Raw genomic sequence first — 26,854 nt, forward strand, 5'->3', positions numbered from 1 at the left:
ACTTTATAGGCCTGCCAAAATATGGCATTCGTTTCTGTTCCTTTCACAATGAGTTCCCCACTTTGTAGGTGGCTTTGACTTCTCTCAATGTTTCCTGTGCCAGCAAAGCCTGAGAACGGCCTGCTTTCTCCCTGTGAAGGTAGCTTGGCCTATGAATCTTTCTCTCTGAAACTCAGAAGAGACTACCATTAACTGTTTTTTTTTAAAGATTTATTTATTTGAGAGGCAGAGTCAGAGAAAGAAAGTCTTCCACCTGCCGGTTTACTCCCCAAATGGCCGCAAAGGCTGGGGCTGAGCTGATCTGAAGCCAGGAGTTAACAGTCTCTTCCGGGTCTTCCATGTGGGTGCAGGTGTCCAAGTACTTTGGCCAGCTTCCACTGCTTTCACAGGTGCATCTGCAGGGAGCTGGATTAGGAAGTGGAGCAGCCGGGACTTGAACCAGCGCCCATATGGGATGCTGACACTGGAGACCGAGGCCTTAACCTCCTGCGCCACAATGCTGGCCCTTCTAAACTTTTTTTTTGAAAAGGAGAATTTTGATAACATTAATGAAAAATGGACCAACAAACAATTCATGGTAGGGCCGGCACAGTGGCATAGTAGGTTAAGCATCTGCCTGCCTTTCAAATAATAAAATAAATCTTTAAAAATTAATTTGAAAGTGACAGAGACAGTAGGAGATAGAGGAAGACATGTTTGATCCATTGGTTCACTCCCAGGCCAGAGCCAGGAGTCAGGAGCTCCACTGGCATCTGCCACATGTGTGACAGGGACTCAAATACTTAAGCCGTCACCTGCTGCCCCCTGCGCATAGTCGCTGGTCCCTGGATTTGAAGGCGGAGGTGGACTTGAACGCAGAGGAGACTCCCACGTGGCATGTAGGCGTTTAAGCAGTGTTCTCACCGCTGTGTCACGTGCCCGCCCTGAGCTTGCACATCGCGTTGGCGTGGAGCATTTGGTGATGGGTCTCTGCAGTCGTCTTAGACCCTTCAGTGCAAATGTGTGCTTTCCTTCATTAGAGTTGGGGACGTTTCTTGCAGATGTGTCCTAAGGTATTATGTATTGTGATACTCGATCCTTGCAGTTGAGAGTGGGATTCTTTTTTTAATTTAAATTTTTTATTAACTTTTATTTAATAAATATCAATTTCCAAAGTACAGCTTTTGGATTACAGTGGCTCCCCCCCCATAACCTCCCTCCCACCCACAACCCTCCCATCTCCCGCTCCCTCTCCCATCCCATTCACATCCAGTTTCATTTTCAATTTTCTTTATATAGAGAAGATCAATTCAGTATATACTAAGTAAAGATTTCAATAGTTTGAACCCACACAGAAACACAAAATAAAAGTACTGTTTGAGTACTAGTTGTACCATAAGTGCACAGTGACTCCTGTTGCTGATTTAACAATTGACACTCTTGTTCATGGCGTCGCTCTTGTCATGAGCTGCCAAGGCTATGGAAGCCTCTTGAGTTCGCCACCTCTGATCTTATTTAGGCAAGGTTATAGTCAAAGTGGAAACTCTCTCCTCCCTTCAGAGAAAGGCACCTCTTTCTTTGATGTCCCATTCTTTCTGCTGGGATCTCACACTCAGAGATCTTTCATTTAGTTTTTTTTTTGTTTTTTTGCCAGAGTGTCTTGGCTTTCCATGCCTAAAATACTCTCATGGGCTTTTTAGCCAGATTCCAATGCCTTAAGGGCTGATTCTGAGGCCAGAGTGCTGTTTAGGACATCTGCCATCCTATGAGTCTGCTGTGGATCCCACTTCCCATGTTGGATTGTTCTCTCCCTTTTTTATTCTGTCAGTTAGTATTAGCAGACACTAGTCTTGTTTATGTGATCCTTTTGACACTTAATCCTATCATTTTGATCAATTATGAACCGAGATCACTTTGACTAGTGAGATGGCATTGGTACATGCCACCTTGATGGGATTGAATTGGAATCCCCTGGCACATTTCCAACTCTACCATTAGGGGTAAGTCCGACTGAGCATGTGCTGTACTGTACATCTCTCTTATTCCCACTCTTATCTTTAATGGGGATCACTTTTCAGTTAAATACCTAAGAATAATTGTGTGTTAATTAAAGAGTTCAACCAATGGTATTAAGTAGAACAAAAAAATACTAAAAGGAATAAAGTAGTAAGCTGTTTCTCGACAGTCAGGGCAAGGGCTGATCAAGTCATTTTTCATAGTGTCCATTTCACTTCAACAGGTTTCCTTTTTGGTGCTCAGTTGTCACCGATCAGGGAGAATATATGATATTTGTCTCTTTGGGACTGGCTTTTTTCACTCAGCGTGATGTTTTCCAGATTCCTCCATTTTTGTTGCAAATGACTGGATTTCATTTTTTTTAACTGCTGTATAGTATTCTATAGAGTACATGTCCCATAATTTCTTTATCCAGTCTTCTGTTGATGGGCATTTGGGTTGGTTCCAGGTCTTAGCTATTGTGAATTGAGCTGCAATAAACATTAATGTGCAGATAGCTTTTTTGTTTGCCAATTTAATTTCCTTTGGGTAAATTCCAGGGAGTGGGATAGCTGGGTTGTATGGTAGGGTTATATTCAGGTTTCTAAGGAATCTCCAGACTGACTTCCATAGTGGCTTTAAAAGTTTGCATTCCCACCAACAGTGGGTTAGTGTCCCTTTTTCCCCACATCCTCACCAGTATCTATTGTTGGTAGATTTCTGAATGTAAGCCATTCTAACCTGGGTGAGGTGAAGCCTCATTGTGGTTTTGACTTGCATTTCCCTGATGGCTAGTGATCCTGCACATTTGTTCATGTGTCTGTTGGCCGTTTGGATTTCCTCTTTTGAAAAAAGTCTATTTAGGTCCTTGGCCCATGAGAGTGGGATTCTAATTGGTTTTGGTGCATGAGGAAAGGAATTAGTTCTTAAAAAGTATTGTTTGGAGGCCAGCTCTCTGCTGTGGCCAGGGAGTGCAGTGGAGGATGACCCAAGTACTTGGGCCCTGCACCCCATGGGAGACCAGGTTAAGTACCTGGCTCCTGCCATCGGATCAGCGTGGTGCGCCAGCCGCAGCACGCTGGCCGCGGCGGCCATTGGAGGGTGAACCAATGGCAAAGGAAGACCTTTCTCTCTGTCTCTCTCTCTCACTGTCCACTCTGCCTGTCAAAAAAAAAAAATTAAAAAAAAAAATTATTGTTTGGGCCAGCGTTGCGGCTCACTTGGCTAATCCTCCGCCTGTGGCGCCGGCACCCTGGGTTCTGGTCCCGGCTGCACCTCTTCCAGTCCAGCTCTCTGCTGTGGCCAGGGAGTGCAGTGGAGGGTGGCCCAAGTGCTTGGGCCCTGCACCCCATGGGAGACCAGGAGGAAGCACCTGGCTCCTGGCTTCGGATCGGCACAGCGCCGGCCATGGTGGCCAATGGGGGGTGAACCAACGGAATGAAGACCTTTCTCTCTGTCTCTCTATCTCACTGTCTATCTCTACCTGTCAAAAAAAAAAAAGTATTTGAAAATTGACCACTTGGGTAACCTTGTTTTAATAGTTTTTCAAGTGGGTCACCATGCCATTTATGAATGTTAGCTTTATTCTTTCAATATTTAAAGTCTAATTTCGATCTTCTGAATGTGTTATGCTAACTGAATGTTGCAGAAAATATTAAAAGAATGAAACTGCGTATTTCTTTTTCAGAATCTTTAAATCCCATAGAATGCAGCAGGTCTACTCTGCACTCTAATGGTCAGAGCCAGGCAGACACACAGGCCAGGCTTAGGACACCGGCTTGTGGCGTGGCTCCCAGGACAGGGTAGGAAGTACGGATAGGCTTTGTTCTAAATCTTCTGAGTTTTGTCTGGTTTTGTACCTTCAAGAATTCCTGCTAGGGACAACCTGGTCATCACACTCCGGTTCTGGTCCAGAACTGTGGAGCTGTTTTTCTGAGGAGGACTCTGATTCCTAATTGCTAGCAGGGACAGGCTCTACCTAATTACAGATCCTTCGTGATCCTGTTGGGGGAAAAAAAGGGCCACTTTCCACTTCATCTAGGTGTTCACTCCGAATTCAAGTTGATGGGTTTCTTACATGCATAGAAAAAGAATAGATACATATGACAATACTAAAATATAAATCTACAGGCAGTTTTTATTGTTTTTTGAGCATTTGTATTTTTTGGTTTCCCAGAGTGAATATCCATTATTCTTGTCACGAGAAATGTTATTAAAAGAATTGTCTCCTTTGTAAAATGCGCATTGGGGTTTCTTGATTTTTTACTTGCGAGGAGGTGCACGTAGACTTGGCTGTTGGTTTCCTGCTCTTGCTCGTTGCTGTGCTTTGTTTCTTAGGTTTGTTTCTCGGTTTTAAGGTCTTTTTTGCAAGGTGCGAATGATCGTGAGAGGAAGTTAGGAGGGGTGCGGATTGGAACGGGCAGGTAGGGTGTTGGTTAGCTGTGTTTTCCAGGGGTAGAGCCGCAGAGGCCGCGTCAAGCCCAGGCCATCGGAATTCTCTGCCTTGGTGTGCGGTGCTGGGGCTCGGCTTGCTGCTTCCCCTTCGTAGGTGTCTGCCTGTGAGGGGTGACTGTCAAGGGATGGCTCTGGTACTGTGGGGCTCTGTGGTGCTGCTCCTGAACTCTGGCCTTAACCCTGCAGTGCACAGTAGAGAACCTCGTTGTCACAGTCACCCTTAGACTTGAAGTCGTCCAACTTGAGCTTTGCATGTCTGCTGGTCTTAATTCAGTCAGAGCCGGTCTCAGTTCGCACCTAACTTTCCATCTACATGACTGATAGTTTTCGCATGAGTTAGATGCTATGCATTGCTTATAAGAAAAACATTTTTGTTTAACTTAACTGTATTTCAGAATGGAGTTGACAAAAGGCTCTCTTAAATATGTACCATCAGAAGGAGCTGCTCAGTGAGTTAATTAACGTGATTCTCTAAGGGTTGCAATCTCTGGCCAACTTAGAGTGGCTTTTCTGTAGCTGCTTTCCCGCCTATGCACATGAGGGTCCCACCTACGCAGATGATGTTTTTTGTACTTAAGGATTGATTGATTTATTTGAAGGCAGAGTTACAGAAAGGCAGAGGCAGAGAGAAAGGTCTTCTCTCCGCTGGTTCGCTCCCCAGATGGTCACAACAGCTAGAGCTGTCCTGATCTGAAGCCAGGAGCTTCTTCCGGGTCTCCTATGTGGGTGCAGGGGCCTGAGGTCTTGGCCCATCTTCCACTGCTTTGCCAGGCTCTAGCAGAGAGCTGGATGGGAAGTGGAGCAGCTGGGACTGGAACTGGTACACACATGGGATGCGGGCACTGCCCGCAGCAGCTTTACCCACTGTGTCACAGCTCCCGGCCCCAGATGAGGGTTTTAACCTGGCAAATCGAATTCCACACTACCTCACTTTTAGTCAAATGAATTAGGTCTTACATAATTCTAAATACAGGGTTTTGTCTGTTTGGACTGCTGTAACAAAAAATGCTGTAAATCGAGTGGCTTATAAATAACACATGTATTTTTCACAGCACTTGGAAGCTGGGAGATGGAAGATGGTGGCACCGGGGGATCCGTGTCTGGGAGGGCTTTCCTTGGGGTCCATGGGCAGAAGTCTCTGCTGTGTGTGCACACTGTGGAAGGCAAAGGGGCTTCTCTCAGGTGTCTCTATGGAGGCACTGCTCCCATTCAGGAGGGCTCTACCAAGGCCTACCCAGGCCCCATCTCTTAATGTCGCCACTAAGGGCTGGGGGTTTTGGCATAGGAGTTTGGGGGAACACAAAAATGTAGACCATAGCGGATACTAAGCAAATACCTAGAAAATATTTAAGCAGTTAGAAGCATAGTAGTGTATGTCTCTGCCAGTTTTGTGATCTTTCTCAGGAGTGTGTTACTGCTTTCCCATATGGCCCGAGTGTCTGCGATGTGCCTTCTCCCACTGCAGCCAGCATCAGGTGTCTTCCTTCCAAAATGCTCCCACCTTTGTTCCTGAATTATCCCTCAGGGCTCTGTGCTTTTTAAACAGTTTTCTGATGACAAAGGTAATGCAGATTGATGGCAGGAAATTTGAGATTTGAAAAAAACCACAGTAGAAAATAAAAGTCACATATACTTTTATCACCTAGAAAAATTGACTTTTTTTAAAAATTAAAATCATTTGCTCCTTAGTTTGTGAACTTATTTTTCTGATACAATTATGCATTGTGAATATTCACATTCTTAAATATTCTGATGCCACATAATCTTATTTTTATTTTTTGTGATCTTATTTTCTTTTAAACATCATCACATATATTTTTTCCTGGCTTAATCAAGGTCTTAATCGTGATAAATGTTTAAATGCAGCTTATTCCAGAAACTATTAGTTGTAGCTACTTAAAGGATGCAATCCTTTAACAAATAACTACAAAATCTAAGAATTGAATTCATTCCAACCATTCATAATTGTTGGATACCCTCTTTTTTGTTTATCTGTATGGATTTTATTTGTAGGAACACAGTAATTCTTCCTGATGTACCTGCCCTCCCATCCTCACTCCTACCCTCTTCCTCTTCCCTCACCTGTTCTTAGTCTTTTTTTTTTTTTTTTACTAAGATCTGTGTAAATTTAACTTTGTACACAGAAGATTAACTCTTCTAGGTAAAGAGTTGAGCAGTTTGAGGAAGAAAAAGAAAAAACAAAGCAAACTAAAAAAACAAAAAAAATAAAAAAATAAACAAGAACAAAAGCTGTTCATTAACAGTCCAGACAAGGGCTGTTCAAAGTCATTGCATCTCAAAGATAATTTTGCCTTTTTTTTGAAACTTATTTTTATAGAGGAACCCAAGAATCATACATCTTTCGTGAGCACTTAGACATAACTAACTTTTGTGACTTTAGAATATTCTCCACTTAATACACTAAAAGTAATTCTTTGAGAACAAATTTTGCTATAAACTCACAATAAAACTCTTTGGAGAAAGAGGCCCTACATGAGAAGTTAGTACACAGTGACTCTTGTTGTTTATTTAACAACACTCTTATATATGATGTCAGTGATCACCTGAGGCTGTTGAAATGAGCTGCCAAAACTAGGGAAGCCTTTTGAATCCACAAACTCCATCAGTATTTAGACAAGGCCATGAGCAAAATAGAAGCTCTCTCCTCCATTCAGAGGAAAGTACATCCTGCTTTGGTGGCTGCTGCTTTCCACTGGGGTCTCGCCCATGGAGGTCCTTCATGTAGAACATTTTTTGCTTTGGCTTTCCATGCCTGAAATGCTTCCCTGGGCTTTTCAGCCAAACCAGAATGCCTACGGGACTGATTCTGACTCAGAGTGCTACTTAAGGCGATTGTCATTCTGTGAGTCAGCGGTGTGGACTGCTTCCCATGTTGGAGCATTCACTCCTTTTTAATTCTACCTGTGATGACCAATACCAAACACTTAGTCCTATGTATATGATAATTTTAAACACTATGTATATGATCACTTTACATTTAATCCTATCCGTATGCTCTCTATAACACTTAGAATGCTATTTCTACTACACAACTTAATGGGATTTGGGGTCCCATGGCAAGTGCCCTTAGGAGTAAGTCCATAGGAATGTATGAAGAACTATAGTGCTCTACAGTCACAAACTTCATGCATTCCACAATTACAGCTTTAGGGTCATGATGATTCTTCCCTCCGTGCCTACACTCCCACTCCCACTCCCACCCCTCTTCCTTTGCCCTTTCTCATTTTTAACTAAGATCTATTTTCAATTAACTTTATACACATACAGTTAATTCTGTGTTAAGTAAAGAGTTCAACAAGGGGCCAGCGCTGTGGTGCAGTGGATTAAAGACCCAACCTGCATTGCCAGCATCCCATATGGGCACTGGTTGGAGTCCTGTCTGTTCCTCTTCCTGTCCGGCTCTCTGCTATGGCCTGGGAAAGCAGTAGAAGATGGCCCAAGTGCTTGGGCCCCTACACCCACATGAGAGACCCAGAAGAAGCTCCTGGCTTCAAATAAGTTCAGCTCTGGCTGTTGTGGTCATTTGGGGAGTGAACCACTCCCCAAAAAGTGAAAAGCAGATGAACGATCTCTCTCTCCCCTCCCCTTCTCCCCCTCTGCGCCTTCTATTTCTTGCTTTAACATTTTGTAATTCTCATCATAGAGAAATTTGACATCCTTGGTTAAATTTATTCCAAGGTATTTTATTCTTTTTGTAGCTATTATGAATGAGATTGATCTTAGAAGCGCTTTCTCAGCTGTGGCATTGTTTGTATATAAGAGCTAATGATTTTGTGTGTTGATTTTACATCCTGCTACTTTATCAAACTCTTCTATGAGTCTTAATAGTCTCTTAGTGGAGTCTTTTGGATGTCCTACATATAGAATCATGTCATCTGCAAACGGGGGTAATTTGACTTCCTCCTTCCCAATTTGTATACCTTTGATTTCTATTTCTGGCTAATGCTCTGGCTAAAACTTCCAGGACTGTATTGAATAGCAGTAGTGAGAGTGGGCATCCCTGTCTGGTTTTGGATCTCAGTGGGCATGCGTCCAGCTTTCCCCCATTCAGTAGGATGCTGGTCGTGGGTTTGTCATAAATTGCCTTGATTGTGTTGAGGAGTATTCTTTCTAAACCCAATTTGCTTAGAGTTTTCATCACGAAAGGCTGTTACATTTTGTCAAATGCTTTCTCTGCATCTATTGAGATAATCATATGGGTTTTGTTCTTCAATTTGTATATCACGTTGATTGACTTGCAGATGTTGAGTCATCCCTGAATAACCAGGGATAAAGGTCACTTGGTCTGGGTGACTGATCTTGCTGATGTGTTGTTGGATTTGATTGGCCAGCATTTTGTTGAGGAGTTTTGCGTCTTTGTTCATCAGGGAAATTGGTCTGTAGTTCTCTTTCTCTGTTGTATCTTTTTCAGGTTTAGGAATTAAGGTGATGCTGGGTTCACAGGAAGAATTTGAGAAGATTCCTTCCCTTTCAATTGTTTTGAATAGCTTGGGAAGAATTGGAGTTAGTTCTCCTTTAAATGTCTGGTAGAATTCAGCAGTGAAACCATCTGGTTCTGGGCTTTTCTTTGTTGGGAGGGCCTTTATTTCTGATTCAATTTCTGTCTTGGTTATGGGTCTGTTTATGTTTTCTGTGTCTTCATGGCTCAGGTAGGTTCTACATGTCCAGGAATCCATCCATTTCTTCTAGGTTTTCCAGTTTGTTGGCATACAGCTCTTTGTAGTAGTTTCTGACAGTTCTTTTGATTTCTGTGGTATCTATTGAACTTTTCCTTTTGTCATCTCTAATTTTATTGATTTTGATCTTCTCTCTCCTTTTTTTGGTTAGTTGGGCCAGTAGTGTGTCTTTTTTTTTTATTCAAAAAGCAGCCCTTCATTTTGCTGATCTTTTTTTTTTTTTTTTTGCTTCAGTTTTGTTGATTTCTTCACTAATTTTAACTATTCTACAATTTTTGGGTTTGGTTTGCTGTTTTTCTAGATCATTTAGGTGTATAGATAGTTCATTTATTTGGTTTATTTCCAGTTTATTGATGTAGGCACCAATTGCTATAAACTTTCCTATTAACACTGCTTTTGCTATATCCCACAAATTTTGGTGTATTGTACTGTCATCATTTGTATGCAGAAATTTCTTGATTGCTCTTTTGATTTCTTCTGTGTCCCACTGTTTAATCAGATACATGTTGTTCATTCTCCATGTTTTTGCATATGATGTAGAGATCCTTGAGTTGTTGATTTCCAGCTTCATTGCCTTGTGGTCTGAGAAGATGCATGGTGCAATTTTGATTTTTTTGAATTTTCTGAGACTCACTTTATGACCTAGCATGTGGTCTATCCTAGAGAAAGTTCCATGCACTGGAGAGAAAAATGTGTACCCTGTGGCTATAGGGTGGAAGGCTCTGTAGATAGCTGCTAGATCTATGTGCTCCATGGTGTCGATTAACTGTTGTTTCCTTACTGATTTTCTTGGATGTCCCCTTCTTTCTCTAAATTAGGGAAGTTTTCTGTTTTCTCTCACTGAAGAGGCCTTCTAATCCTTTCGCTCTTTCCATGCCTTCAGGCACTTCTATGACTCATATGTTGGTCATTTGATGGTGTCTTCTAGACCTCCAACAGTGTTTAATGTTCTGATTTCTTCTTGTTTTTAGTCTGATTGTAAAATTTCCAGAGATTTGTTTTCTAGCTTGGTTATTCTCTTCTGCCTCAACAACTCTGTTGTTAAGATTTTCCACTGCATTTTTTATTTGATCTGTTGAATTCATTTCTAGTATTTCATTTTGATTTCTCTTTAAGATCTATTTCATGGGGAAAATTTTCATATCATGTATAGTTTTCTTTACTTAGTGAATTTACTTCCTACTGCATCTAGGGTAATATGATTAGTTGTTGAATTCCGTTTCTGGTGTTTCCTCAGTCTCTATCTTCAGCTTCTGATATTGAAATGTTGCAGCTGGCACCGTGGCTCAATAGGCTAATGCTCCACCTTGCGGCGCCGGCACAACGGGTTCTAGTCCCGGTCGGGGTGCCAGATTCTGTCCCAGTTGCCCCTCTTCCAGGCCAGCTCTCTGCTGTGGCCCGGGAGTGCAGTGGAGAATGGCCCAGGTCCTTGGGCCCTGCACCCGCATGGGAGACCAGGAGAAGCACCTGGCTCCTGCCTTCGGATCAGCGTGGTGCGCTGGCTGCAGCACGCCGGCCGTGGCGGCCATTGGAGGGTGAACCAACAGCAAAAGGAAGACCTTTCTTTCTGTCTCTCTCTCTCTCTCCCTGTCCACTCTGCCTGTCAAAAAAAAAAAAATGTTGCAGTGTTCCTTTGGGGGACTCGTAGTGACTTCCTTACTTCTTGAATGTTTCCTTTATTCTTTAGCATTTGCTCTGGTAGCTTTTGTCTTTGCTTTGCATTTCTGTGGCTTAGTGGGATGTCTAGTAATCTCTCTAGGCTCTAGTCATGAGTTGCCAAGGCTATGGAAGCCTTTTGAGTTCGCCGACTTCGATCTTATTCCGACAGGGCCATAGTCAAAGTGGAAGTTCTCTCCTCCCTTCAGAGAAAGGTACCTCCTTCTTTGATGGCCCTGTTCTTTCCACCGGGATCTCACTCGCAGAGATCTTTCATTTAGGTTTGTTGTTTGTTGTTTTTTTGTTTGTTTTTGCCAGAGTTTCTTGGCTTTCCATGACTAAAATACTCTCATGGGCTCTTCAACCAGATCCGAATGCCTTAAGGGCTGATTCTGAGGCCAGAGTGCTGTTTAGGACATCTGCCATTCTATGAGTCTGCTGTGTATCCCACTTCCCATGTTGGATCATTCTCCCCCTTTTTTATTCTGTCAGTATTAGCAGATACTAGTCTTGTTTGAGTGATCCCTTTGACTCTTAGACCTATCAGTGTGATCAATTGTGAACTGAAATTGATCACTTGAACTAGTGAGATGTCGTTGGTACATGCAGTCTTGATGGGATTGTATTGGAATCCCCTGGCACATTTCTAACTCCACCATTTGGGGCAAGTGCGATTGAGCATGTCCCAAATTGTACATCTCCTCCTCTTATTCCCACTCTTATATTTAACAGGGATCACTTTTCAGTTAAATTTAAACACCTACAAATAATTGTGTGTTAATTACAGAGTTCAACCAATAGTACTAGGAAAAAAAAATACTAAAAGGGATAAAGTATTAAATTGTACAACAACAGGACAAGGGCTGATCAAGTCACTGTTTCTCATAGTGTCCATTTCACTTCAACAGGTTTCCTTTTTGGTGCTCAGTTAGTTGTCACCAATCAGGGAGAACATATGATATTTGTCCCTTTGGGACTGGCTTAATACACTCAGCATAATGTTTTCCAGATTCCTCCATTTTGTTGCAAATGACCGGATTTCATTGTTTTTGACTGCTGTATAGTATTCTACAGAGTACATGTCCCATAATTTCTTTATCCAGTCTACTGTTGATGGGCATTTGCGTTGGTTCCAGGTCTTAGCTATTGTGAATTGAGCTGCAATAAACATTAATGTGCAGACAGCTTTTTTGTTTGCTAGTTTAATTTCCTTTGGGTAAATTCCAAGGAGTGGTGTGGCTGGGTTGAACGGTAGGGTTATCTTCAAGTTTCTGAGGAATCTCCAGACTGACTTCCATAGTGGCTTTACCAGTTTGCATTCCCACCAACAGTGGGTTAGTGTCCCTTATTCCCTACATCCTCGCCAGTATCTATTGTTGGTAGATTCCTGAATGTGAGCCATTCTGACCGGGGTGAGGCGAAACCTCATTGTGGTTTTGATTTGCATTTCCCTGATTGCTAGTGATCTTGAGCATTTTTTCATGTGTCTGTTGGCCATTTGGATTTTCTCTTTTGAAAAAAGTCTGTTGAGGTCCTTGGCCCATCTCTTAAGTGGGTTGTTTGTTTTGATATTGTGGAGTTTCTTGATCTCTTTGTAGATTCTGGTTATTAACCCTTTATCTGTTGCATAGTTTGCAAATATTTTTTCCCATTCTGCCAGTTGCCTCTTCACTTTCCTGACTGTTTCTTTTGCCGTACAGAAACTTCTCAATTTGATGCAATCCCAATAGTTGATTTTGGCTTTGACTGCCTGCGCCTCAGGGGTCTTTTGTAAGAAGTCTTTGCCGGTACCTATATTTTGCAGGGTTTCTCCAATTTTCTCTAATAATTTGATGGTGTCGGGTCGTAGATTTAAGTCTTAAATCCATGTTGAGTGGATTTTTGTGTAAGGTGAAAGGTAGGGGTCTTGCTTCATGCTTCTGCACGTGGAAGTCCAATTTTCCAGCACCGTTTATTGAATAGACTGTCCTTACTCCAGGGATTGGTTTTAGATCCTTGATCAAATATAAGTTGGCTGTAGATGTTTGGATTGATTTCTGGTGTTTCTATTCTGTTCCATTGGTCTATCCATCTGTTACTGTACCAGTACCATGCTGTTTTGATTACAACTGCCCTGTAGTATGTCCTGAAATCTGGTATTGTGATGCCTCCAGCTTTGTTATTGTTGTACAAGATTGCTTTAACTATTTGAGGTCTCCTGTGCCTCCATATGAATTTCAGCATCATTTTTTCCAGATGAGAAGAATGTCTTTGGTATTTTGATTGGTATTGCATTGAATCTATAAATTGCTTTTGGGATGATATTGATTCTTCCAATCCATGAGCATGGAATATTTTTCCATTTCTTGGTATCCTCTTCTATTTTTTCTTTAAGGTTTTATACAAGATAAGAGTAGGAGAACTCAAAAGGCTTCCATAGCCTTGGAAACTCATGACTGGTGCATAGGGAGATTACTGATGCCATAGACAGGAGTGTCAATTTGTTTAGTCAACAACAGGAGTCACTGTGCACTTACTCCTCATGTAGGATCTCTGTCCTTAATGTGCTGTACATTGAGATTTAATGCTATAACGAGTACTCAAACAGTATATTTCACTTTGTGTTTCTATGGGGGTGCAAACTGTTGAAATCTTTACTTAATATATACTAAACTGATCTTCTGTAAAAAAAAAAATTATCAATTCCCAACTTGACTCTCACTGGGATTAAACATGACAATAGGTCTGATCTGATTTCATCATCATTTAAAAAATCATGTATTATTTTTCACTTTATGTTTCTGTGTGGGAGCAAACTGTTGAAATCTTTACTTAATGTATGCTAAACTGATCTTCTGTATATAAAGAGAATCGAAAATGAATCTTGATGTGAATGGAAGGGGAGAGGGAATGGGAAAGGGGAGGGTTGCGGGTGGGAGGGACGTAATGGGGGGGAAGCCGTTGTAATCCATAAGCCGTACTTTGGAAATTTATATTCATTAAATAAAAGTTAAAAAAAAAGAAAAGGTTTTATAATTCTCATTGTAGAGATCTTTAACGTCCTTGGTTAAGTTTATTCCAAGGTATTTGATTGTTTTTGTAGCTTTCATGAATGGGATTGATCTTAGAAGTTCTTTCTCAGCTGTGGCATTGCCATGTATACAAAGGCTGTTGATTTTTGTGCATTGATTTTTATATCCTGCTACTTTGCCAAACTCTTCTATGAGTTTCAGTAGTCTCTTAGTAGAGTTCTTTGGATCCCCTAAATGAAGAATCATATCATCTGCAAAGAGGGATAGTTTGAGTTCTTCCTTCCTAATTTGTATCCCTTTAATTTCTTTTTCTTGCCTAATGGCTCTGGCTAAAACTTCCAGAACTATATTGAATAGCAGTGGTGAGAGTGGGCATCCCTGTCTGGTACCAGATCTCAGTGGAAATGCTTCCAACTTTTCCCCATTCAATAGGATACTGGCCATGGGTTTTTCATAAATTGCTTTGATTGTATTGAGGAATGTTCCTTCCATACCAAGTTTGCTTCGAGTTTTCATCATGAAAGGGTGTTGTATTTTATCAAATGCTTTCTCTGCGTCTATTGAGATAATCATATGGTTTTTCTTCTGCAGTCTGTTAATATGGTGTATCACATTGATTGTTTTGCGAGCATTGAACCATCCCTGTATACCAGGGATAAATCCCTCTTGGTCTGGGTGGATGATCTTTCTGATGTGTTGTTGCATTCTATTGGCCAGAATTTTACTGAGGATTTTTGCATCTATGTTCATCAGGGATATTGGTCTGTAATTCTCTTTCTGGCTTAGGAATTAAGGTGATTCTGGCTTCATAGAAATAATTTGGGAGGATTCCCTCTTTTTCAATTGTTCTGAATAGTTTGAGAAGAATTGGAGTCAGTTCTTCTTTAAATGTCTGGTAGAATTCAGCAGTGATTCCATCTGGTCCTGGGCTTTTCTTTGTTGGGAGGGCCTTTATTATTGTTTCAAATTCTGTCTCAGTTATGGGTCTGTTTAGGTTTTCTATGTCTTCCTGGTTAAATTTAGGTAGGTTGCATGTGCCCAGGAATCTCTCCATTTCTGATACATTTCCCTGTTTCCTGGCATACAAGTTCTTGTAGTAATTTTTTTTTGACAGGAAAAAAATATTTTTAATTATGAACTCAATCCATTTGGTGTATTTCAAAAGGTGCAGTACTTTTTTTCATTTATCCATGAAAGAAGTTAGAAATTCCCCCAAATCAGCAAATGGCAAACAACTTTTCTTGAAAGTCACAGTCACATATATAGTGCATCCTAGAAAAGAGGAGGGGCAAGACAGGCTCCACCCACTTCCACGAGTTTCCTCAAAGACTGCATCTTCTCAGGGGTGGAGAGAAAAGGCAACTTTCAAAAAGGAGTGTGTTATTAAATGAGGCGTTTACTGTGCTCCTTCCTAAGAACACCAGGTGGCGGACATGCGTTCTAACACCAGGTCCAGTAAGTGGAATGTGGAATCAGTCCGTCCTCCTCCCCTGAAGGGCTGTCCACTGGTTAATGAATTTAAAAAACAAGTCTGAAAAACCCCACACACATCCCCCCCCCCAAAATAAAGAAGGAAAAAAGCTAAATAAACAAAAACACTAAGATGTCCCAGATTACTCTCCAGAGTGGAATCAGGGAGCAGCTCCGACAATTCAGATTAGTCTGTTTACAGGGTCGTCACAAAGCATGGCTTGCTTTAAAACAATGACAACAAAAATTTTTTTGGGAACAATAAAACATTAACTAGTACTGATCACTTTTCTGACAATACACAATTACTCAAGTAGTATTGGAGGGGGAAGGGGGCCATACCTATGGGCCTTGTCTCACACGCGTGCATGTGGGCAGGTGCAGGGCATTTGTCATTATTGCAAAAGTGAATTTTAATTTGTAATCTTTAGTTTGATTTAAACATTGCTTTTAGTGCGATGCCGACACCAGCTGTGCAGAAAGGGCTCTGGAGAGAGTTCACAGCAGCACACGCCTGCGGCTCCTCTTCGGTTCTGGAGGCTCCAGGGCAGCCAATAGTGCTTCATCAAATACATTCTTTAGGCCTTTCTGTGTGAGCGCAGAACACTCCACATACGACAGCCTTCAGATCACGGGCCAGCTTTCCAGCCGTCTCTGGAGTGATAGGCTTCTGTTTGTTCTTGGCAAGTTTCTCAATAGTAGAGGGGTCATCTCTGAGATCAATTTGGGTCCCGACAGGCAAGAAAGGAGTGTTTGGACAATGGTGAGTTATCTCAGGCACCCACTTTTCTTTCACATTTTCAAATGAGGATGGAGAAACCACTGAAAAACACACTAAAAATACATCTGTTTGTGGATAACTCAGCGGCTGTAATCTGTCATAATCCTCTTGCCCTGCAGTATCAGAAAGTCCAAGAGTATATGGCTCTCCCCAGTCATAACTGTGACTGCAGAGTTGTCAGAAACAGTCGGCACATACTCAGATGGAAATTTGTTTGTTGTGTAGGAAGTCAGGAGACAAGTCTTACCAACAGCGCCATCGCCCACAACAGCGCACTTAATTGTCTGCATTGCTGAAATAGTTTGTATCCACTTTTATTCAAACTTGATGATGACCTCAGCTTCTCCACCTCCTTGTAGTAATTTCTGATGATTCTTTTTATGTCTGTGGTGTCTGTTGTTACGTTTCCTTTTTCATCTCTGATTTTAATTGATTTGGGTCTTTTCTTTTTTTAGTTAGTTGGGCCAATGGGGTGTCAATTTTGTTTATTTTTTCAAAAAAACAGCTCCTCGTTTGGCTGATTTTTTGTAATTTTTTTTTTTCGATTCAGTCCTGTTGATTTGTTCTCTGATTTTAATTATTTCTCTTCTACTAGATTTGGGTCTGGTTTGCTGCAGATTTTCTAGATCCTTGTGATGCACTGGTAGCTCATTTACTCGGTGCCTTTCCAGTTTCTTGATGTCGGCACCTATTGCTATAAACTTTCCTCTTAACACTGCTTTTGCTGCGTCCCATAAGTTTTGGTATGTTGTGCTGTTATCCTCATTTACTTCCAGAAAGTTTTTGATTTCTCTTTTGATTTCTTCTATGACCCATTGTTCATTCAGGAGCATGTTGTTCAATCTCCATGTGTTTGCGTATGCTCTAGGGATTCCTGAGTTGCTAATTTCCAACTTCATTCTTTTATGGTCTGAGAAGCTGCATCGTATGATTCTAATTCTTGTGAATTTGCTGAGACTTGCTTTATGGCCTAGTATATGATCAATCCTAGAGAAGGTTCCATGTACTGCTGAGAAGAATGTAAATTCTTTATGTGTAGGATGAAAAGTTCTGTAGATATCTGTTAGATCCATTTGGGCTACAGTGTCGTTTAAATCAACTGTCTGCTTGTTGATCTTCTGTCCTGTTGATGTGTCTATTTCTGAGAGTGGAGTATTGAAGTCCCCCAGTACTGGAGTCTAAGTCTCCCTTTAACTCCCTTAACAAATCTTTTAAATCGGTGCCCTGTAATTAGGTGCATATATATTTATAATTGTTATATCTTCCTGTTGAATTGATCCCTTAATCATTATATAGTGCCCCTCTTTGTCTCTCTTAACAGTTTTTGTGTTAAAGTTTATTTTGTCTGATATTAAGATGGCTCTTTTTTCATTTCTGTTGGCATGGTATATCTTTTTCCAGCCTTTCACTTTTTTTTTTTTTTTTTTTTTTTGGACAGGCAGAGTGGACAGAGAGAGAAACGTCTTCCTTTTTTTCTGTTGATTCACCCCCCCAAATGGCTGCTAAGGCTGGCGCACCGCGCTGATCCAAAGGCAGGAGCCAGATGCTTCTCCTGGTCTCCCATGAGGGTGCAGGGCCCAAGCACTTGGGCCATCCTCCACTGTACTCCCTGGCCACAGCAGAGAGCTGGCCTGGAAGAGGGGCAACTGGGACAGAATCCGGCGCCCCAACCGGGACTAGAACCTAGTGTGCCGGCGCTACAAGGCAGAGGATTAGCCTATTAAGCCAAGGCGCCGGCCCCAGCCTTTCACTTTCAGTCTGTATGCATCTTTGTTGTAAAGATGTGTCTCTTGTAAGCAGCAAATAGATGGGTTTGTTCCTTAACCCAATCAGCCAATCTGTCTTTTAACTGGACAGTTCAGGCCATTAATGTTCAATGTGACTATTGATAAGTAGTAACTTTGCCCTGCCATTTCCCAAAGATACTTTCTAACATATGCTTTGAACTTCCTGTGATCTTTTGCTGTGAGGTTTCCTTCCTTTACCTTCTTTCATATTGATGACCGTGTTTCTGTGTGTAACACATCTTTAAGCATCTTTTGCAAGGCTGGACGAGTGTTGACAAATTCTTGAGATGGGTGTGGCCTGAGAGCTCTGTTTGGTTCCTCAGGGTTAAGGGTGTGCCAAAGGTGACACTCCCAGTTAGGTGTAGTAAATCTCTCTCTCTCTCTCTCTCTCTCTTTTTTTTTTTTTTTTGGATTCAGAGGGGAAGTAATTCCGCATAGCTGAGCGGAATTGAAGGTAGTTAGCAGGCGAATGATATACCCACAGGAGCCAGAGATCGGGAGCTCTTTCCCAAGGACCACACAGGGAATCTGTTCTGCCCTCAGTGTGGGCTCAAATTCTCCTGCAGTCTCCCACTGGGTTGCCAAAGTTACTGAATTGTAGCATCTCCTGAGAGTACTCACGTGAATTCCATGAGTTCTGTCCCCCACCGTCTCTTTTTTCACAGTCTCAGTTCATTAGGTCCACACATTCACTAGGTCCTAATCTCCTGTTATTTCACACCCCCCCCCCCCAGAGTCAGGATTTTCTGCTTGGCTGAGGGTGGGTGCAGCCCTGAGGTTGCCCCGCTTATGATGTATGTTCAAAATGGTGCCTGCTCTTTGTCTTGCTCACCTTTGAGAAGTGAGTGGAGAGAGAGAAACTCGTGCCCATACCAGTCACTTTTTTTTTTCCCTCTCTCTTCTAGTTAGCCTGGTGAATTTTTCCCCATGGGGTTTCAAGCTTCGTTCCCTCTGGTCTCCTCTTTCCTCTTTTCTGCTGGTGTCTTGGGCTATTGAGGTTCAGCTCACCTCACGTTCCAGTGCTGGTGCGTTGATTCTGCCACTGGTGTCCCGAACTGTGGGCTCCCACGCTCTCCACGCAGGTCCACTGTGAATCACTAGTTCTGGAAGAGTTTCCTCTGCTGTTTCTTCCCCTACTCTTCCTTGAACCTGCAGTATCTCCACTTTTATTAAACTGTCTCTTCCCGGACTATCAGTGTGCTCCCTTCCTATTCCGCCATCTTGCCGCTCTCTCGAATCTTTTCTTTATGTTTTACTGTGCAGAGTTTGACCACAATGTGTCGTGGTGAAGATCTTTTCTGATCATGTCTATTAGGAGTTCTGTGTGCTTCCTGTGCTTGGATGTCCCTTTCTCCAAATTAGTGAAGTTTTATGGAATTATTTCACTAAAAAGGCCTTTTTTAAAAAATTTATTCATGGGCCAGTGCTGTGGTGCAGCAGGTTAACACCCTGGCCTGAGGGACTGGCATTCCATATGGGTGCTGATTTGACGCGGCTGCTCCACTTCCCATCCGGCTCTCTGCTATGCGCTGGGAAAGCAGTAGAAGATGGCCCGGGTCCTGGGGCCCCTGCACCCACGTGGGAGACCAGGAGGAAGCTCCTGGCTTTGGATTGGAGAGTGAACCATTGGATGGAAGCCTCTCTTGCATGCGTGCGCGCTCGCTCGCTCTCCGCCTCTCCACTCTCTGTGTAACTCTTTCAAATGAATAAATAAATCTTTAAAAAATTTATTCATTTGAAAGACAGACTTGCAGAGAGAGGTTTTCCATCTGAAGATTCACTCTCAAAATGGCCACAATGGCTAGAGCAGAGCCCATCTGAAGCCAGGAGCTTCTTCCAGGTCTCCCACATGGGTGCAGGGGCCCAAGCACTTGGGCCATCCTCTGCTACTTTCCCAGGTGCACTAGCAGGGAGCTGGATCAGAAGTGGAGGAGCCAGGACTGGAACCGGATGCCAGCACTGCAGGTGGCAGCTTTACCTGCTTCGCCTCAGCGCTGGCCCCTTCTAATCCATTCCTTGTTTCCGTGCCTCAGGAACTCCTAAGACCTATATGTTGGGTCATTTGATAGCATCCATAAATCTCCAACACTGTTTTTTAGTTTTCTAATTTCTCCTCTTTTTTGTTTTTGGTCTGACTGTAAAATTTCCGGAGATTGGTCTACTTACTCAGATATTCTTTCATCTGCCTCACCAGTTCTGTTAAGACTTTTCACCGCGTTTTTTATTTGATCTGTTGAATTTTTCATTTCCAGTGTTTTGTTCTGATTTCTCTTTAAAATTTCTATTTCATGAGAATTTTTTTCCTGTCCTGTACAGATTTCTTTAGTTCGTGATTTGCTTCTGATGACTTGTAAATAATCCTACAGTCAATTTTTTCAATTCCATCTCTGACATTTCTTCAATCTCGTCTTCATTTTATAGTATTGAAGTGTTGTGTTCCTTCGGGGTCATCAAGTTGTCTTCCTTATTCTTGTTTCTTGAATTGCTGTCTTTATTTTTAGGCATTTATGGAGATACTTGTTGGTTTTTGTTTTTTCCCTGTGCTGGCTTTTATCTTTGGACAGTTGTCGCTCCCCGTCTTCGTGGAGGAACGACACTAAGCCCTGCCTAGGCTTCATATCTGAGTCACGGCACCATTATGTCGCTCCCCGTCTTCGCGGAGGAACGACACTAAACCCTGCCTAGGCTTCATATCCGAGTCACGGCACCATTATGTCGCTCCCCCTCTTCGCGGAGGAACGACACAGGACCCTGCGCTGTTCTTTGGTCTGCTCGGCCCTCCCCAGGTTTGCTGCTGGTTCTTCCCGGGTTGGCTACCGACCCTTCCACCTCCGTGGAAGGGCGGTTCCCCCTGCCACTTTCCCCACTTCCACAGGGAGCGGCACACCGCCGGCCGGCTCTCTCGGGGGCTGCTCAGATGTTCCTCAGGTGTTCCCCTTAGATGTTCCTGGTGCATGTTGTCTCTCTCCTCCTTTATAGTCCTCTTCCACCAATCCCAACTCTGCTACCCACACGCCGAGTATGCTGCTCTCCTCCAATCAGGAGCAGGTCCTGCTGTTTATTGGTTGAACTGGAGGCAGCTGTGTAGAAGCTGTTTCCTCCTCTCCCAGCGCCATATTGTGGGAGAGCAGATGCATAAAATAAGTCTTAATTCGAGTAACAGTCTAGTCCCAGTTGCTCCCCACAGACAGTGCCCTGTGGCTGAGTGCAGTGTCCATTCTTTCAGTGAGAACCCTGAGGTGTGTGCTGGGTATGGCCAGGGAGCTCTGTTCAGTGCTCCAGGGTGAGGGGAGTGTCCAAGGGGACACCCAAATTGGGTATAGTAAATCTCTCCTTTTATCAGAGGGGAGGATTAATCTGCTCTGTTGGGATAGTCTCACGCTCACTTCCTGTCCTCTGAGGAGACCAATGCCTGGTGTGACATTTGTCCACACTGCCACAAGAACCACACAGAGGAGCCATGCAGTCCTCGGTCTGAGCGCGGATCGGTCCCGCAGCAATGACCCTCACCAGGGAATCAGGGAGCCCCGAGCGTGTGGAGCTGCCCACAGTGACTGCCCAAAGACCCAGCCACACCCTGTGCCCTCCCATGCAGCCACAGTGTTGTCACATTCCCAGCACACAAAGTTCACACAGTCACAAGCACCCAGCCCCCTGTCAATTCTACCAGCCAGACTGTGGCATCTCCTCTTGTCTGGTTGCTGGATGTGTGGTCATGAGCTGGCGTAGCTGTTAGGTATGTCCAAAAGGGTGCCCTCCCCCATTAAAAAAATGCCAGAACCATTCTTAGCTCATGGGCCATACCAAGTCAGATGGCCAGGCAGGCTTGGCTTGTGGGCAATAGCTGGCTGGCATCTGTCACAAGCCATACTCCAGAGACAAATGAAGTGTGCAGTCACCATTCTGCTGCCTACTTCCCAATTTTCCAAACTGTTGGAATCCGTGAGAAACCAGCAGAGGCCTGATTGTTGCGGAGTGCTTTAGGGTCCTACATGGAACTCGAGGTCCTTGAGGCTGTGTCTCTGGTCTTATTCATCCCTGTAGAACGAGCACTTGAGTCCCAGCCTCTGTGGCTTGCTCCCCTCTCCCCTCTCGTTCTCATCGCGTCCTTGTTAAAACTCTTGCCCACAGAGTTGCTGTGGTCTCCTAACTGGTCATCCCCCGCTCCAGCCTACTGTTCTGTGCCAGATAGTAGTTCAGACAGAGTCCCTTGTTCAGAGCTTCTAGTGTCATTCTCTGTTCTTGCCTTCAAAACCAACAAAAACTCCTTAGCTTGACAGTGAAGTGTTCCCGTGTGACATCAGTTACCAGCCAGTTTTCCCCCTGTTGCCCCAGCCTTCATGCAAACTGCTTTAGTTGGTTTCCTTTGTTGATGAAGTTCCTTCTAACCCTCAGTGCTCTCTGTCTCTGCAAAATTCTGCCCGTCCTTCAAGGTCGTGCTGGGGGAAGCCTTCTGCACACTGACAGCCTGATGTGTGTGTCCCTGTCAGCCTCCGGTCATGGCTGGCCAGGCTCTAACCACGTCCCCTTAATGTGAGTGCTGAGAGGAGGGACACTGCCAGAAGTGGCCTTGGTGGTCCCCTACAGCACCCAGTGCAGAGACAGCTTAGTAAGTGACTGCGTTGAATCTTCAAATGGTGGGAGCACGCATGTTGGGAAGTGGGAAATCAGATGTGTTTGGATTCTTCCCTTGGTCGCTGGGAGTTAACACAGAAGAAACATCAGGACTTTAAGATCCAGGGCTGTGGCCATCTGTGAAAGCCAGTAATGCAGTCGTAGTACCTAACCCTCCCCTTCCCGGATCCACATTGAAGTGCCCCAGGAAATGTGACTAATGGGGGAGAACTTGATCTTGGGAGTTATATACCTGCCGAGACTTGAGGGGTGTTTGCCAAGTGTGATGACAATGACATCAGATGGAAAGAAGAGTCGCGAGTGGCCGGAGAGGGTCCCGCCAGGATGAACATGGCTGTGCAAGGGGGTGGGAAAGGGTCCCGGGAGCTCCCTCCAGGTGTGGGCACCAGGACGAGCAAGCCCTCACTGCGCCTGACCTCACTCGGTTGTTGCACCAACTGCAGAGAGGTTGAGACTGTTGAGGCTTTGAAAGTCGCGCACTGTGTGCGTGGTGGCAGTCCGAGAGAGAAGAGCGAAGTGGAACAGGCTGTAGAAGGAAAACCTATCAACAGTACATCTTCCCTGTACCCCTGTGGCTCTGCTGGTGTTTCCTTTCACATTTATCAGCATTAGTAAGTGGACATCAGCCTGTGCTCGTTGGCTCTCCTCTAGTTCCCCACTGCCGCGGTTCGTGGGTTCGTGGCCGGCCCTGGGCCGTGTGGGGGTGCCCATGCTGCTCTCCGCCTGGGACCAGTGCTTCTGGCTTGCTCCTTGGTTGTCCCCAGGTGTCCTCTCTACTTAGACCTCTCCGTGCCACCTCAGACTCTTGCTGTCTTAACTCAGGCCTCCAACTTTTACTTCCACCTGCTAAGTTTATAACCGTTCTATTTTCCTACATGTCTGACCTCTTTCTTTTTTTAAGACAAGAACACATGTATTTGGAAACATCTCTTAAATATCTAACACGGTGTAACTTGTTTGACCAGCAGACTCAAGCACACATATGTCAATGAGTTAAACAGTTTTATTCTCTTTCTACCAATAAATTTAAAACATCTGTTACAGAGATTAGGTCAAACGAACCAAGATGTATCTTCAATTAACTTAGCAGTTTAAATATGAGCCATCTTATCTATAAGCCAATTAAAACAGTTCTTAAATTTTCCCATGTGGACAATATGCATAACATAACATGCAAGATAGAACAATAAAGCAGTTTCAATAATAACTTCTTAAAGTCTTTATTTTTTTTTAATTACCAATTGATTCAAATTACTTTCTGGTCTTAGTAACCACAGTTAACCATACTTCCTCTCAGTGAGAACCTGTAGTGCATTGTTGGCTTCATCTGCTTACAGAGGCATCCCAAAGTACTGAATATAATAGAAGTTGCTAGGAAAACTCCATGAGAACCTCTGGGAGGACACAGCTAAACACAGAACCAATGATGTTTTAGTTTTATGAGCAGCAAATCTGATCTTTAGTGTTTGAAGGACAATACAAACTGGATGACAAAAACTTTATATAGCCATGATTTAAAATTATAAACTCATGAGCCAAGAAGAGGCACTTGCTCCATGAAGTATTTTTGAAAGCACCTGTAGGATTTTTTTTTTTTTTTTGACAGGCAGAGTGGACAGTGAGAGAGAGAGACAGAGAGAAAGGTCTTCCTGTGCCGTTGGTTCACCCTCCAGTGGCCGCCACGGCCGGCGCACCACGCTGATCTGAAGGCAGGAGCCAGTTACTTATCCTGGTCTCCCATGGGGTGCAGGGCTCAAGTACTTGGGCCATCCTCCACTGCACTCCCTGGCCACAGCAGAGAGCTGGCCTGGAAGAGGGGCAACCGGGACAGAATCCGGCGCCCCGACTGGGACTAGAACCTGGTGTGCCGGCGCCGCAAGGAGGAGGATTAGCCTAGTGAGCCGCGGCGCCGGCCTAACACCTGTAGGATTTTATAAAACATCTCTTTTAGGCCTCTGGGCCTTTCTCATTAAAATAAGCACCATGTCTGATAACACAGGATCATTATATTTTTTAACTTTTGGACGTTTGTATCAGTAGCATTTTACATTATCAAAACTTAAAATTCAGCACCACTTCATCTTGACAGTACCTGTAATATAATCCAAATAGCCTGATTAGTTGGTGTCTTTACAAAATGAGAGACATATCCTTTGATATTTCCAGGGTCCCAGCTGGAAATATCAAAGTCCAGGAATTCGGAACTTTGATTTTCTTAAGGCCTGTCAAGGTTGCCAAGGAGGTTTAAAATATCTAGTAGAAATAGGATCCCTTAACATCATCACATAATATAAACCAGATTTGATCATTGTTATAAAGTGATTATTCAAATATTTAAGAATGAGTATGTATTCAGAAAACCATAACTCTGAATAAAAAAAAAAAAAAACTCAGCTTTTTTTAAACAATTAGAACTTAAGGCCGGCGCCGCGGCTCACTAGGCTAATCCTCCACCTAGCGGCGCCGGCACACCAGGTTCTAGTCCCGGTCGGGGCGCTGGATTCTGTCCCGGTTGCCCCTCTTCCAGGCCAGCTCTCTGCTGTGGCCCGGGAGTGCAATGGAGGATGGCCCAAGTGCTTGGGCCCTGCACCCCATGGGAGACCAGGATAAGCACCTGGCTCCTGGCTTCGGATCAGCGTGGTGCACTGGCTGCAGCGGCCATTGGGAGGTGAACCAACAGAAAAGGAAGACCTTTCTCTCTCTCTCTCTCTCTCTCTCTCTCACTGTCCACTCTGTAAAAAAAAAAAAAAAAAAAAAAAAAAAAAAAAAAAACTTAACAGGGACTGACGCCGTGGGTCACTTGGTTAATCCTCCGCCTGTGCCGCCAGCATCCCATATCGGCGCTGGGTTCTAGTCCTGGTGGCTCCTCTTCCAGGCCAGCTCTCTGCTGTGGCCCGGGAAGGCAGTGGAGGATGGCCCAAGTGCTTGGGCCCTGCACCCACATGGGAGACCAGGAGAAGCACCTGGCTCCTGCCTTTGGATCGGCGCAGCGCCAGCCATAGCGGCCATGTAGGGGTGAACCAACAGGAGGAAGACCTTTCTCTGTCTCTCTCTCTCACTGTCTAACTCTACCTGTCAAATAAAAAAAGAACTTAACAGAGACATTAAGAGAACACAATAGATGGCTTCAACAGAACACCAAATCTGTGTCTCTTTGGTCACTCCAAAAATCAGAAATAAAGCCTTAAATTTAAGAGGTGCATGGAATCCTATCCCATAATTTGGAAGTTTTAACAGTCAGAACTAGGGCAGGGAGAGCAGCTTACTGGAGCTGGCTAGAAAACTGACAGAGTCACCAATTAAACAAAACTATTAAAAGGAGATGCTACAGGTTTTAAACAGATTAAGATATCAAAATATTCTAGAAGCCTCATTGCTTGACCAGGATCAGACTCTAGCTCTGCGTCAAATAGACTGGCAGCTCCTGCCTCCCATCTGCTGACTCCCTTGATTTACATTTTAAATCACTCTTCTGAATTCTCCAAATTAACATTTTCTAAATAAGACGACACATCAGATTTCAACCTTAGTTTACTTTAATGCAGTCTTGAAATATTTTCATATGGACAGTTTATGAGAAAATGTTAGCAAACTCAAGTAGTTTTTCCATAGAAAATGAGGTGCTGAGAGTGCCAGAGTTTGCATTTAGACACATTTATCTCATTTGCTTTACCCAGTTTACATTTAGCAGTTACACCTGGCTCACCGAAGAGCTGATATCAGACCATACCTCTGTCTGCCTTATGGGCAACATTAAGTTCATATGGAATTCTCCTTTTATAAAACTCTAGCTGTAAATCAATGACATTTCACCAGAGACTGCAAAGTCCACCTTAGGGGTTACGATGAATACTGACTACCCACTGCTGTTTCATCAAGTACCGATTACCCATTGCTATGTCATCAGAAACCTGGTAAAACAAATTGTAAAGCAAGTATTTAAAGGTATGAAGCAATACTTTTAAAGGCAGTGATCTTCTTTGATTTTAAAGAAATTTCTGTAAACCCAGTGTCCACATACAGCTGAACCAAATTCTTACGCATGAGATTGTTGCTTACCAAAGACACTTTTTAGATTCTAATTGAATTTGAGTGTACTTTTTTTTAAACTTTTATTTAATGAATATAAACTTCCAAAGTACAGAATATTGATTACAATGGCTTCCCCCCCATAACGTCCCTCCAACCCGCAACCCTCCCTTTATCCACTCCCTCTCCCCTTCCATTCATATCAAGATTCATTTTCGATTCTCTTTATATGCAGAAGATCAGTTTAGCATACATTAAGTAAAGATTTCAACAGTTTGCTCCCACACAGAAACATAAAGTGAAAAATACTGGTTGAGTACTAGTTATAGCATTAAATCTCAATGTATAGCACACTAAGGA

The 26,854-nt window shown here is 43.3% G+C and overlaps 1 protein-coding gene and 1 pseudogene across 5 annotated transcripts in view; one reads left to right on the forward strand and one right to left on the reverse strand.

The window, feature by feature from the left end:
* TDRD5 (tudor domain containing 5) overlaps window positions 1-26,854 on the forward strand; it is a 114,323-nt gene that overhangs the window by 10,209 nt on the left and 77,260 nt on the right. The window lies entirely within an intron of this gene.
* Window positions 15,693-16,465, reverse strand: LOC138850375 (cell division control protein 42 homolog pseudogene; annotated as a pseudogene).

This window comes from Oryctolagus cuniculus, chromosome 7 (assembly GCF_051225735.1).
Source record: "Oryctolagus cuniculus isolate XC-2025 breed Fujian yellow rabbit chromosome 7, ASM5122573v1, whole genome shotgun sequence".
In the NCBI taxonomy this organism is placed as follows: Eukaryota; Metazoa; Chordata; class Mammalia; order Lagomorpha; family Leporidae; genus Oryctolagus; species Oryctolagus cuniculus.